The sequence below is a fragment of the Mandrillus leucophaeus genome, unplaced genomic scaffold, assembly GCF_000951045.1.
Source record: "Mandrillus leucophaeus isolate KB7577 unplaced genomic scaffold, Mleu.le_1.0 Scaffold6, whole genome shotgun sequence".
Lineage (NCBI taxonomy): Eukaryota > Metazoa > Chordata > Mammalia > Primates > Cercopithecidae > Mandrillus > Mandrillus leucophaeus.
Window position 1 is genome coordinate 6,725,507 of NW_012106474.1, and position 15,787 is coordinate 6,741,293.

Consider the following 15,787-nt stretch of genomic DNA (forward strand, 5'->3'; position numbering starts at 1 on the left):
TGAGAAGTAGCAATTCTGAAAGGATTCCCACCCCGGAGCCCCTCCCATCTTTACACATTTCACTGAAATCAAAGCCCAGAATTGGAAACAAAATGATATCTGCTTGACTAAGGATGCAGTAATAAAAATCCCACACTGCTTTCTGGGTGGATTGCTTCAGTGAGAGGTGCATTGTTGGTTGGGATTTAGAGAATTCTGTTCCAGACTCAGGCTGGGTGCCACAGCTGCTCTCCAGCCTGCCCAGTCACAGTCGGGTGTTTGCCTTATTGACTTATTGTATGTTCCCAGGTCTCTCTACTATGAGAAAATGTTAATACTTTGCAGACTATATGAAATATGTTAATTAAACTTTTAGTGAATGTATTTTCCCATATGTATAGGTAATGTTGTGGAGCATAGACCTACAGGTCATTTACCTCTGCAGAATTCGAGAATGAGCATCCATGTCAGCAAAATGCCTTATGGCTATGGTCAGAAGTAGCCTGGTTGCTAGCTCTCTGCCCACCACTTCTGCTCATCTTCTGTGATAGAAATTCATCAAGATAGCTGTGATAGATACTAATGTTACCTCCCCCTGCTAAACATAGCTCCATTTGCTTTATCTTCAGAGAAGCTTCAGAACTTCACTGCCATTAATGGCACTACTGCAGGCTGAGCCATCAGTGTATTTTGCCTGGAGTATAGGCCACCTCCTTCAGTTCCCTGCTTCTTTCCTTTGTTCCCCCAAGTTCAACACCCTGTGTGTCTTCCTAGAACTTGAGGCCACCCCATGACATCCACTGCCTCACAGACCGTCGATATTAGTCTGTGTTCATGCTGCTATAAATAACTGCCTGAGACTGGATAATTTATAAAGGAAAGAGACTTAATCGACTCACAGTTCTGCAGGGCTGGGGAGACCTCAGGAAACTTACAATCGTGGCAGAAGGGGAAGCAAATGTGTCCTTCACATGGCGGCAGGAGAAAGAAGTGTGTAGAGCAAAGGGCGAAAAAGTCCCTATAAAACCATCAGATCTCGTGAGAACTCACTCACTATCATGAGAACAGCATGGGGAACTGGCCCCATGATGTAATCACTTCCCATGAGGACCCTCCCCCAACACGTGGGGATTACAATTCCAATTACAATTCAAGATGAGAGTTTGATGGGAATACAGACCCAGATGATATCACCATCCAAATTTCTTACAGTGCCTCCAGGCTCCCCAGGGCTCCTGCCCTGAAGGCTCTGTGGTCCTTCCTCCTGCCACTGTCCCCTCATTGATTTCACTCCAAGGAAAGTAGCCTCTCTAAGGTGCCCAGACATCCTGCCTCAGAACACTGCCCTGCCCCCTCCCTAGAATCTGCAGGCCCTCTATTGAGAACTGAGCTGAGTGTTGGCTCAGAGGTGCCTTCCATGACTACCTTATTCAAAATCACAACCCCACCTCTACTATCCAACATGCCTGCTTAATTCTTCTCCAAAGCATATCTATTATATAATATTCTATATATTTTACTTATTTATTTAGTTTATTGCCTGTTTCCCCTTGTTTGAATGTCAGCTCCAAGAGTTCCAGGATTTAACCCTGTTTTGTCCACTCTGTCCACCATGCCTGAAACAGTGATGGGCACCATGAACTTGGGAACACCTATTCTGATGCTCTAAGTGCCTCATGTAAGTTAATCTGCTTAATCCTCATACCTCCCACAAGAGTAGGTACCATTGTCATTCTCATCTCACAGAAAGAACACTAGAGCAAGCACTATGAGGCCAACAACATGGCTGAATTCATAGTGTTCATGAGCGTGAGATGGGTCTGGCTCCAGAGTCTGTGTTCTTCAACATTGCATGATGACGAGAGCCAGGAGACACACTGTTGGCACAACCATTATGGAGAACAGCGTGGAGATTTCTCAAAAAACCGTAAATAGAACTACCATATGATCCAGCAATTCACTCCTGGGTATATCCCAAGGAAATGAAATCAGTGTCTTCAAGAGTTATCTGTATTTCCATGCTCATTGCGGCACTAATCACAATAGTCAAGATATGGAATCAACCCAAGTATCTATCAAGAGATGAATGAATAAAGAAAATGTGGTATATATAAATGATGGAATACCATTCAGCCTTGGAAAATAATGAAATCCAGTCATTTATGATAACACAGATGAACATAGACATTATGTTGGATAAAATAAGTCCAACACAGAAACACAAATGTCACATGATACCACTTACATATGGAATCTAAAAAAGTCAAACTCATAGATGCAAAAAGTGAAATATGGTTGCCAGAGGATAGGGTGGGAGATAGGGAGATGTTAATAAAAGGGTACAAAGTTTTAGGTAGACAGGAGGACTATGCCTACCTAAAGGTCTATTTCTGGAGGTCTATTTTTCAGCATGGTGTCCATTGTTGACAATGTATTGTATACTTAAAAATTGCCAAGAAGGCAGATCTTAAATGTTCTTATCACAAAAAAAAGATAAATATATGAGGCGATGGATATATTAAAGCTTAATTTAATCAATTTACAATGTATACACACATATCAAGACATCACATTGTACACTGTAAATGCAGTTATGCATTGCTTAGCAATAGTGTTACATTCTAAGAAATGCATTGTCAGGCAATTTTGTCATTGTGCAATCATCATAGATTGTACTGACACAAACCTAAATGTCATAGACTACTACATACCTAGGCTCTATGGTATAGCCTATTGCTCTTAGGCTACAAACCCGTACAGCATGTTACTGGCAGTTGTAACACAAAGTATTTGTATATATAGACATATCCAAACACAGAACAGGTAATATGTTGCACTAAAATCTTAGTACAGTACTAGAGGCTAGAAAGTTTTCACTTGTATTATAATCTTATGGTCTGTCTTTGACTGAAGCATCCTTATGCGATGCATGACTGTGAATACAATTTTAATTTGTCTATTGTACACTTTAATAAAGCTGGGGTAACAGAACTAGTAGGTGCACTTCATTCTTCCTATGATAAGAGCCACTAGCTTCGGCACTGAGGCCTTGGCTTCAGCTCAGTTCATTGGTGCAGGTTTCTTTACCACATTGGTGGACATGAGCCAGTGGGTTTGCTCCAGATAGACAAATGTTCACAGATATTTAAAATAAGACAATTATGTATGTTTTTTTTTTTTTTTACACATTTCTTAACTTCTTTTGATATGGTTTAGGTCTGTGTCCCTGCCCAAACTGCTTATCAAATTGTAATCCCCGATGTTGGAGGTGGTGGCTGGTGTGAGGTGATTGGCTAATGGTGGCAGATTTCCCCTTTGGTGCTGTTCTTGTGATAGTGGGTAAGTTATCATGAGATCTGTTTTTTTTAAAAAGTGTGTAGCACCTTTCTGTCTTCCTCCTGCTCTGGCAATGTAAGACGTACCTGATTCCCCTTTGTCTTCTGCCACGATTGCATAATAAGTTTTCTTAGGCCTTTCTAGCATGTGTCATGTAGAGCCTGCAGAACCATCAGCCAATTAGACTTCTTTTTTACAGACCCATCAACCAATTAAACCTCTTTTTTTAGAATAAATTACCCATTCTCAGGTATTTCTTTATAGCAGTACAAGAATGGACTATTATGGAAAATTGGTACCAGGAGAGGGGTATTGCTGTAAAGATACCTGAAAATGTGGAAGCATCTATGGAACAGGGTAATGGGCAGAGTTAGGAAGAGTGTGGAGGGCTCAGAAGAAGATAGGAAGATAAGAAGGTGAGGGAAAGTTTGGAACTCTCTAGAGACTTGTTAAATTGTTGGGACCAAAATGCTAATAGTAATTTGGACAATGAAGTTCAAGATGAGGTGGTCTCAGATGGGGATGAGGATCTTATTGGGAACTGGAACAAAAGTAACTTTTGTTATGCAATAGCAGAGAGGTTGGAGGCATTGTGTCCCTGCCCAAGGAATCTGTGAAACTTTGAACTTGAGGGTGATGATTTAGGGTATCTGGTTGAAGAAATGTCTAAGCAGCAAAGTGGTCAAGATTGGGCCTGGCTGCTTCTAGCAACCTATGCTCATATTTGTGAGCAAAGAAATAACATAAAACAAACTTACATTTAAAAAGTAGAGTGTAAAAGTTTGGAAAATTTGTAGCCTGGCCACTTGGTAGAAAAGGAAAACCCATTTTCAGGGGAGGACGTCAAGTAGGCTGCAGAAATCTGCATAATGGAAAGGAAGGCAGCTACTAATAGTCAAGACAATGGGAAAAACGCCTGAAGGCATTTCAGAGACCTTCATGGAAGCCCCTCCCATGAAAATTCTGGAAGCCTAGGGGGGAAGAGTGGTTTCACCGGCACGACCCAGGGCCCCACTCCCCTGTGCAGCCTTGGGTTGCTTCTTGGGTTACTCCCTTCATCTCAGTCACTCCAGCTCCAGCCATAGCTCAAAGAAGCCCAGGTACTAGGGTTGCTCAGAGGATGCAAGCTGTAAGCCTTGGCAGCTTTCACATGGTGTGAAGCCTGTGGGTACACAGAGTGTGAAACTTGAGGCTTGGAATTCTCTGCCTAGATTTTAGAAGATATATGGAAAAGCCTAGATGTCCAGGCAGAAGCCTGCTGCAGAGGCAGAGCCCTCATAAAGAGCCTCTACTAGAGCAGTGCAGAGGGGAAATGTGAGGTTGGAGCCCCCACACAGAATCCCCATGGGGCCACTGCTTAGTGGAGCTCTGAGAGGAGGGCTGCCTTATTCCAGACCACAGAATAGTAGATACACTGACAGCTTGCACCCTGTGCCTGAAAAAGCCACAGGCACTCAATGCCAGCCCTTGAGAGCAGCTGTGGGGGCTGTGCCTTGCAAAGTCACAGGGGTGGGGCTTCCCAAGGCATTGGGAGTCCACCCCTTGCATCAGTGTGGTCTGGACGTGAGACATGAAATCATGGGAGATTGCTTTTGAGCTTTAAGATTGTCTGTCCTGCTGGGCTTCAGACTTGCATGGGGCCTGTAGCCCCTTTCTTTTGACTGATTTATCCATTTTGGAGAGGGGGTATTTACCCAATACTTATATACCTATATCCCTATAGTGTCTTGGAAGTAACTAACTTGTTTTTGACTTTACAGGCTCATAGATGGAAGAGATTGCCTTGTCTCAGATGAGACGTTGGGCTTTGGACTTTTCAGTTAATGCTGGAATAAGTTAAGGCCTTTGGGGACTGTTGGGAAGGCATGATTGTATTTTGCAATGTTAGAAAAACATGAGATTTGCGAGGGGTCAGGGGTGGAACAAAATGGTTTAGGTTTGTGTTGCCACCCAAATTTCGTGTTAAATTGTAATCCCTAATGTTGGAGGTGGTGCCTGGTGGGAGGTGATTGGATTGTGTAGGGAGATTTCCCCTTTTATGCTGTTCTCATGATAGTGAGTGAGTTACCATGAGATCTGGTTGTCTGAAAGTGTGTAGCACCTCCCCAGCTCTGTCTTCCTTGTGCTCCAGCCATGTAAGACTTCTCTGCTTCCGCTTTGCCTTCTGCCATGATTGAAAGTTTCCTGAGGCCATCTTGCTTCCTGTGTAGCCTGCAGAACAATGAGACAATTAAATATCTTTTCTTTATAAATTACCCAGTCTCAGTTATTTCTTTATAGCAGTGTGAGAATGGACTAATACACCCTCCTTCTCAACAGAGTAAGAGGTCTTGTCATATGACTTCTTAACCTCATTTCCTCCTCCTAAATCTTTATTGTGAAAACCTTGATGGCTGTTGTGCCATCTGCTTTATGTTCCATCTCTACACTCAATCCTCAGGTTCCCCTTTTCTAATTAGCTTCAGGAGGAGACAATGGAATTCCATACATACTGGAGTTGAAATTCTTGTCACTGTTGTGAAGATATTCATAAATACATTTTTGCATACTAGAATTTTGCATAACAACAAATATGTGGTTGTAGATTTCAGTTGAATATAAAAATTGAAGTGTAAAATAACCATAAATTCTGAATACAGTTAATAATAATTAGAAAAGATCAAAGAGATACAGTAGTCACATTTTAATAGATTTCTAAATTTGCATTATTTAATTTAATCTGTTGATTGTTTTTCTCCAACAAATTGCATACTTCTCTGCTCTATTCTCCCATTTTCATTCTGCTACGTAACCTTTCTCTTCTCACCCACTTTCTCTTGCTTTACTTTCTTTCCCCAGAGTATTTATCATCTTCCAACACACTATATAATTTACCTACTTATTTTCTACTTTCTGCTAGAATGTAAGCTTCTTGAGAACATGCTATTTGTTTGTTTGTTTGTTTTACTTATTGATGTATTTCAAATGCCTTGGTGTGTGCCTGGCATGTGATGATGTGATATTTAATAAATATTTGATAAATGAATGAATTAGTTGTCACAGTATGCATGTTCATTATTTACAACAACACTTTCTAAGTTGAAATAATCTTGTAACCTTGATCAAACCAAATCAAAAAATATTCTGTAACTTATCAACAGTTAGTCCTCTAACATATGAACTTAAGAGGGTGCCAAAATGCAGAAGCTTCAGATAAAATTTTCTGAAAGGGTTAGATTTTTTTCTAGTATAACTTCATTACAAACTCTTCATGCAAAGCACCATAATTGAATAAAATATACTGAAATGTGCAACTTATTTTTTTCCTAGTAAAAAGGTAAACCTCAGCAAGTTTGATTGATTAAAAAAATTTTTTTAATTAAAAAAGACCTGTTGCAGAACTTCTTAGATGACTTCAGTAATCTAAGTGAAAATGAATATACATGGAATATGATTAAATACTATGAAAAGATTAAATAAGGAAGGAAAAATATTGGGACGAAATAAAAGTCAACCAATATAAGACAAGAACAATTTCAATTAAACTTCAGACACATTTGCTGATGTCTACTATGTGAAAAGCACTGTATTAGTACCTGTGGAGAATATACATGTAGAGAACGTGAGGCAGAATGAAATAGTCTGTTCTTTAGATGTCTTGAAACTTAAAAGTTGAAATGGCATAGACATTTTAGGTGAAAGGGCCAACAGAGAAATATTCTCAATGTTCAACGCATTAAGAAATTTATGGATATTTGGGAGACAATCTGAGAGCAAGAACAACAATGATAAATAATTCAAATGAGGATAATATGGCAAAAAAGACATTATATTCTACTATGCATGTTTTCCAATAAGAAATCTTTCATAATTCTTAGTGTTGTTCTTCTGTGAGTCATCAGTACTTTTTTCTGGTAGCCTTTAAGATTCATTTCTGATTTTCAGCAGTTTGAAGATGATATGCTAAAGTCTGCATGTGTGTCTTATAATTTTTGATTAAATGCTGAACATCATTTGTAGACCACTAAAGACTGAGGTCAATGGTATTGATGCTTGTAAATGGTCCATCCTTCTCATCTAAAAGGCTTTTAGTATGGGTCATGGAGTCAATCTACCCAGTGGCTGAGCTGGATTTAGGTTTTGTTGTGGTTCTGGTTACATTCACTGCACCACTGGCTTCAACTTCTTCTATTGTTACCTTGTGTTTATGGTGGTGGTTGGTATGCTGAAGGGCTTTTCTCAGTGTTTCTTCCCCATCATCAGCTTTCAGTCTTTCCTTTGTACTTATGTCTTATATGTGGCAGGGGAAGGGTGTTACTAGCTTTGCATGGCTTCTGTAAAAAATTACCACAAGGTGGTGGCTTACAACAACAGAAATTTATTATCTCCCAGTTCTGGAGACTAGATGTTTAAAGTCAAGGTGTCAGCACAGCCATTTCTTCCATAGCTTCAGGGAAGACCCCTCCATTCCTCTTCTAGCTTCTTATAGCCCCAGGTTTTCCTTGGCCGGTGGCAGCATTGTTCCAGTCTCTGTCTCCACCTTCATGTGGCTGTCTTCTATGTCTTTGTGTCCTCAGAAGATGTGCTTCACTCTGTGTCTGCATCCAAACTTTCCTCATCTTAGACAGACACCAGTCATTGGATTAGAGCCCGTTTGAATGCAGTAACCTCAACTTGATCACATCTCCAAAGATCCTATTTCTGAGTGAGGTCACATTCAAATGCACTGGGGTTAGGGCTTAAATATATCTTTTTGGAATATACAAATGTCTCTCTCCTTGCTCTTGTCCCTGTTTCAGTGATAGACTGTGTCATTTGTTTCTCAGGGCTTGCTAGCCTGGTGATAGAGATAGGAGAGGGGCATCCCCTTATTGTCCTGGATTAGCCTCAGCCTTAGGCAGGCCCTGTGTCTTGGAGGTCTTTCTCAGTGACTGTGGAAGGTCTTGTACGAAAGGAATTTTCTTTTTCTCTCCTCCAATGGTAGTAGACATCTATTGTATTGGTTTAGGGTGTTGGACCCAGGAGTTTTTTCTTCACTTTTCCCATAATAGAGGACTGTTTTCTTTTACACTTTCCTCAACCGCAATGGATCGTGATAAATATATTGGATGTGACTCGTTTTTCTCCTCTGCTAATGGCATAAAACCTTTCTTTTCATAGGAAAGAAAAGTCCAGGAGCTACTTTGTGCCTTTTTTGCAACAGTAAAGCAACCGCTCCTCAAGGCTGCACCACTGCAGAGGGCCTTCTTTGGCAACCAACCCTACCTGAAGCCTTTCTGTGAGCACCTAGTGAAAATATATAAAGAAAAGTATTTGAGTCAGTGTTACCTCCTCTTGTGTCCATGGCTTCTAGAGGCTCTGTGATCTCATGCCTGCCCACACACGACTGTTAGGAATTTTTACAATGTTTTTGCGGAATTTTTCCTGTCTGCTAGTGTGGTTTCCAGCATCACTTCTTCCTGTGCTCTGCTACAAGTGAGTCAGTGCTCTGTCTTATCTGTCCTTGGAAAACCATGTGGTTCCTTTGATTTTAGGCTGCATACTTGCTCTGTGAACCTAGCTCTCTGATGGGTTAAGAAAAAAGTTACACTTGGAAGTTATCCAGCTTTATCTCCTAGCTAGGAGGGCAGGAACACTTTCCAGGTTTCTGCATCCTAAGTAGAAGAGGACCTCCTTCCTTATGTCGTATAGCCAATGGTAGATCTGCACTAATGGCTTCTGATATACTTTGTCAAAAGAGTAAGTAATTTATACAAAGGCAATCTTGAGGCATTGGAAAATCTTGACATGCCATTCGTATCATGCAAAAATCTAAATATTATCTAGCATTGATTTGGAATTCTGTTTACTTACAGATTTCTGATTTGTTGAGAATTGGTTGTATTCTTGATGAATATGAAGCCTCCAGAACCTCTTCTCAGGCTTTTGTAACAGCCCTTAGGAATTCAGGGGGACACATTAATGAAAAGCTCAGGCAAAGGTGTCCCTTGGGATCCACAGGTTGGGTTGATCTGCTCCTGCAAATCATCACTGCTGAGAACTGTAGGTTGTAGCTGCTTCCGTAGCGACTCTTTTGGGCTTACTCTTCTGTGCCATTCCCACATACACCCCCCTTGCTGCCTACCCCCTGCTTCCAGCTTGATGTTTTTATTCTCATATCCAGTCATTTAAAAATAGCTAAAAGTATTTTCCATTTTGCATTCCATTTACACTTACTATTTTTCACTCAAGACTTTCTGTGGAGACACTTCACTTGACAAAAAGAAATCTTTATAGTGAAAGGATGAAATATTCATCTCAGATGAATATTTCTGTTCAATTTGCCTGTGATACATTTGTGGTGACCTACTGAAGTGACACTAATGGAGAAAATGGATAATAAAAGTAACTGCATGGTGTGGAACAGAACAGAGGATTTAAGGGAAACTTAGTATCCATAGATGATATTGAGATGTCTGTAAACTACATGACACTTTTCATAAAAGTTTTGCCGTAAGTTACTGTTTACTTTTGACAAATCAATGTATTTTTATTTAAATTGGCTTAAGTCTCATGTGTAAATGAAATGCAGTATATAGATATATAAGTGAATTGGTATATTTATTGCTATTAATTTTGTCAGGTTAGGAGTTTACAGAATTCAGCAGAAATATTAAATTTCACCCAGCAACTTATTTTAATATTCATGGATTCTTTACATCATTTATTCTGTAATAATAATAATGAAGCAGTTTTATTAAAAGCTAAGTCTTTCTATTCCAGAAAACATGTCTATCCCAATAGTGTTGTTCAAATATTTAAGACCCTTCTATATGCTATACACTGTGATGAATATGGCTTAGTCCACATTACCTTCTTTAGATTCAAATGTAAATGACAAGATTTCAAACCCAATTTTTGTATAATTTTCATTTTCTTCAATGGATAAAAGAAATATTTCTTACATCACTCTGCACATTCACTTTTAATGTTAGTTTTCTTGTGTTTTTATAATATTTAACCTGTTCAAATAGAAACTTTAGTATTCACTGGGGTTTTTCCTTTAACCAGAGATAAGGTTAAGCTTTGTGTCCCCACCTAAATCTCATCTTGATTTTTAATCCCCATAATCCCCGTGTGTCAAGGGGAATCAAGTGGAGGTAACTGAATCATGGAGGGTGGTTTCCCCCATGCCGTTCTCATGATAGTGAGTGAGTTCTCACAATATCTGATGGTTTTATAAGCAACTGGCATTTCCTCTGCTTGTATTCATTCTCTCTCTTGCCACCCTGTGAAGAGGCGTCTTCTGCCACGATTGTAAGTTTCCTGAGGCCTCCCCAACCACGCAGAACTGTGAGTCAATTAAACCTCTTTTCTTTATAAATTACCTGGTCTGAGGTACTTCTTCATAGCAGTGTGAGAACAGACTAATACAACAAATTTGATTTTTAAAAATTCATTTAGGTTGATTAAATTGGCTGATTTGGCTCTGAGAACACACAGGTAAAAATCATTTTCCAGCTGCTCCTTGGCTCAAAATGTCAGTCATTTAAACTTTCACATACATATTATATTTTAACCATTTTAAGCATCATTGCATACCACTTTTTCTCCCCCTCCCCCACCCTTGTTTTCTATTGTTCTATGGAATGCAAAAAAAAAAAAAAAAAGAGATTTCAAGGACAAGTTACTAAATTAAGAACATTTTATTTATCTCCTCTTGTACTGCAAATTTTAAAATCTTCTATTTTCCTGATGCCTCAACACCACCACAAGTGAGCTGTAAGCAGTGGGCCCAGGAGACCAGGAGCACCAGTGGGACAACGCTGGTCACCATCACAGTCTTCCCTTCTTGTCCTCCCCTGGCTGTGACCTAGTGACACTCAAACACACCAGTAAAATCTCTTCAAGCCTTTTGCTTGTGTGCTCCACCCTGTTCCCCATTAAATACCCTTATCCACTGATCCAGACTCTCTCAGTTTCCTAGCTGCTTGGTCAAGCTTGCTCCCTGGAGTTCTTCCCATATGGGCCCCTACGTGTTGTGCCCTGCCTCTGTCTCTTGGACTATGACTCTAGTAAGTTCTTAAATTTCATGTCTCTCTAGAGTTGATTTCCACAGCTGCAATGCAATGATCCTTAAAGACTTCCCAAGAGGATAACTCCCACATTGACAACTTTCCTCCAGGAGACTAACTCCCACATTGACAACTTTCCTTTTTTTTTTTTTTTTTGATGGAGTCTCGCTCTGTCACCCAGGCAGGAGTGCAATGGTGGAATCTTGGCTCACTGCAAGCCCCGTCTCCCGGGTTCACGCCATTCTCCTGCCTCAGTCTCCTGAGTAGCTGGGACTATAGGCACCCGCCACCACGCCCGGCTAATTTTTTGTATTTTTAGTAGAGATGGGGTTTCACCAGGTTAGCCAGGATGGTCTCTATCTCTTGACTTTGTGATCTGCCCACCTCAGCCTCCCAAAGTGCTGAAATTACAGGTGTGAGCCACCGCGCCTGGCCCCAACTTTCCTCTCTTTAAAGCCATCAGAATATCTGAACATATGCCCTGTGAAGTCCCTGACCAGAATAGGTGTTGGGGACAACTTTATAGTTGTCATCAGTAGGGAACCTAGGAGTGTGTTGATATTTCAGAGAACTTCATGAGCCTAAAGATGGCAATTTTCATGAAGAAAGTGCTCATGAGCTTGTATCTAGAGTTTCCTCACTTCTTGGTGAGTTTATAGGTACAAAAGACCCCCAAACATGAGCCAATGACTTCCCATTTGATCAGCTTGCTGGGGAGTCAAGCTTTAGAGAAGGTGGGGTCCATCTCTTTAGGAATTCAAGCAAAAATGCTAGCGATAATGTTGCCAGAGAGGCTAGAATTAAGTATTATAGAGAATATTTTATCATTTCCTGCTCTTGGAGTCAACAAAATGTAGCAAAATCTAGAATAATTGGTACTGAACTTGCGGGTTTATCAAGCTCTTTACTTGGAGGTTGTTTCATGTTCCTTTGGTTTGTGGACTTGGTTGCTTACCTCGTTTGCTGACCAGGCGAGAGCTCCTTGAATGCTCTTTCTCAGTGTGATTCACTGGCTACTTGCATCAGGATCTTCTTTGGATTTTGGAAAATTCAGATTCTCCCATCTTAGTCCAAGGTTACTGAATCAGAGTTTCTGATGATATGGTCTGAGAATCTGTGCATTTCATCTGCTTTCCAAACAAGAATGTCTGCTTCATATTTTTGGGCTTCAATATTCGTATTTTTAAATAAGGAGGTTAGACTGGAATCTAAGTGGAAAGTTCTGTTTTTCAGAACTTTCCCCATATGATGCAGGCACAAGTCAAGGAAGCCCAATATACCCCAGAAGCTTGAAGGGGCAAATAAGAGAATCCCTCTCAAAGCTTCTGCAGGGAATATAGCCTTGCCAGCTCCTTCATGTCAGACTCTGGCTTCCAGAACCAGTAGGTAGTAAATTTCCGTTGTTTTAAACCAAGATTGTGGAAATTTGTTGCAGTGCCACAGGGATCTAATACATGATGATTTTCACTAAATATTAAAAGATGACTCCTGGGGGAAATTCTACTTTTATCAATTGATGGATAATCTGGAGTTAGATTTACCTCTCTGCTATAAAAAATTGGACAAAATTATGAAATAACTGCTTTCAGATATTCAACAACAGTATGGTATGATGTTCCCTGAGAGAAAGAAACTAGCGAGATGATCCTTAGAACAGAGAGGGTGGTCACGAGTCCATAACCTTACAGAGGCAAAGACACAGTGACTGGCAGGTAGGGAGACAAAAGTTGCTAAAATGTGCAGGATATAATACAGAATTCCTGGGAGTTATGCAGAGAACCAGCTCCAGGAACATACCTCAGGGGTTCTTTGAGCCTGTGCTGAATACCAATCTGCCCACATGGGTAGTGTGGGACTCTATGGAGCCGGCAGAAGAGCAACAGCTGAGGAGCTGCAAGGCAAGTGGTTCTGATATCCCACACAGGGTGGGGCCAGGAGACAGCTAAACCTCAAGACAGCTCGAGTAAAAACACTTTTGAATCCTTTGGCAACCACTGGATATAGCAGTGCCACCCTAGAAGTAGGGCTAAATTGCCCGAAAGTAAAGACTACTCTAGAGCTGACTTTCCTGAATCATAAAACTTGAGAGGCTCAACTGGATTCATAATTGTCTGTTAAAACAAAACAAAACGGAGCAAAATATAACAACAAACAAACGAGGAAACAAAACACATCCAAAACGGAGAAAACACAATCCAAACACATAATAATGTAACATTCACAATGTCTAGCATCCTACAGAAAGTTATCAACATGTAAAGAAACAGCAAACAGTGACCTGAAAGAGAAAAACCAGTTAACACAGGTCCAGAAATGACAAGGACCTTAAAATAGGTATTATGAATATTACAAACATGTTCATAAAATTAAAGCAAAACATTGAGGAGAGAAATAAAAAGCATAAAAGGAACCTAATGTTATTTATAAAGATGAAAAAGATTATGCCAGTGGATGAAATGACAGCATAGTAAACAAAATGAAACACTGGTAAACTTGATGACAAGCAATAGAAAATATTGAAATAGAAGCAGACACAGAAATAGACTAAAACAAGAAACCTTAACAGAACCTCAGTGTGGGACAATTGTAGCGAGAAGTCTAACATCCATAAAATTGAAGGACCAGAGGAAATGAGGGGAGGAAAGATAGTCAAAGAAACAATGGTGGCCGAGCATGGTGGCTCACGTCTGTAATCCCAGCACTTTGGGAAGCAGAGGTGGATGAATCACCTGAGGTCAGGAGTTCGAGACCAGCCTGGCCAACATGGTGAAACTCCGTCTCTACTCAAAATACAAAAATTAGCCTGGTGTAGTGGTGCATGTCTGTAATCCCAGCTACTCAGGAGACTGAGGCAGGAGAATCACTTGAACCTGGGAGGCGGAGGTTGCAGTGAGCCAAGATTGTGCCACTATACTCCAGCCTGGGTGACAGAGCAAGACATCAACTCAAAAAATAAATAAATAAATAAATAAATAAATAAATAAATAAGATAATAATAATGGTAAAAATTTGTTAAAATATGAGGAAAACTGTAAATTCACAGATTTATGAAGCGAAAAACATTGCCTGACATAAATGAGGAAGAGAAAGTCTTATGAGGAGTTGGAGGAAAAAAGACATAGAAGACCAAATATATGAACCATTACAGAGTTAGCGATAGAAAATATGCAAGCCGGAGACAGTTAGCATCTTAAAAATTCTGATAATGCTAGGGAAAAAAATAACCCTGTCAATCTAGTATTCTATAAAAAGTAAAAATATTTTCAAAAACACAAAAACAAAAGTACTCATTATTGTTCAGCTCCACCACATGAAATGTAGAAGGAAGTTCGTTGGGTCAAGAAAGTGACACTAGATGGAAATTGCTTCTATATAAAGGAACAAAGAACACTGGAAATGGTGACGGTTTGGCTGAGTAAAAACGTTTCACTTTCTCTTGTATTTTCCTCTTTAAAAGATAACTGACTGTTTAAAGTAAAAATAGTAGCAATATATTGTGGAATTCATCACATTTGCAGAAGTTCAAAAGCACAAGAGCTCAAAGAATAGGAGGGAAGTGGAAGCACATTGCGTTCAGGGCTTTTACACTGTAAGCAAAGTGGCCTCGTATTATCTGAAGGTAGAGTGTGATTATGTAAAGGTGTATATTGTATTCCATAGAGACACCACTAAAAATGTAAAACATAAAGGTAAAAAATATAAATCCCATAAAGGCACAGAAAATAGCAAAACAGTGACAAAGAACATATGGGACAATTACAAAGCCAATAGTAAGATGGTAGATGTAAACCTGACTACATTGAAAAAGAAAATACAATAAATGTATATGACCCAAACATTAAAATTGAAAGATACAAAATAGAGCAAGACTCAACCAATGTCATCTACCGGTGACCCCCTTTAAATGCACAGGCATGGGAAGACGACATCCCATGCAAACACTTTGAAAAGAAAGCTGGGATTTGATTTGCATTTCTCTGATGACCAGCGATGATGAGCATTTTTTCATGTGTCTGTTGGTTGCGTAAATGTCTTTTGAGAAGTGTCTGTTCATATCCTTTGCCCACTTTTTGATTTTTTTTTGTAGATTTGTTTGAGTTCTTTGTAGATTCTGGATATTAGCCCTTTGTCAGATGGGTAGATTGCAAACATTTTCTCCCATTCTGTAGGTTGCCTGTTCACTCTGATGGTAGTTTCTTTTCCCATACAGAAGTTCTTTAGTTTAATTAGATATCATTTGCCTATTTTGGCTTTTGTTGCCATTGCTTTTGGTGTTTTAGTCATGAAGTCCTTGCCCATGCCTATGTGCTGAATTGTATTGCCTAAACTACAATGAGACACCATCTCACGCCAGTTAGAATGACAATCATTAAAAAGTCAGGAAACAACAGATGCTGGAGAGGATGTGGAGAAATAGGAATGCTTTTACACGGTTGGTG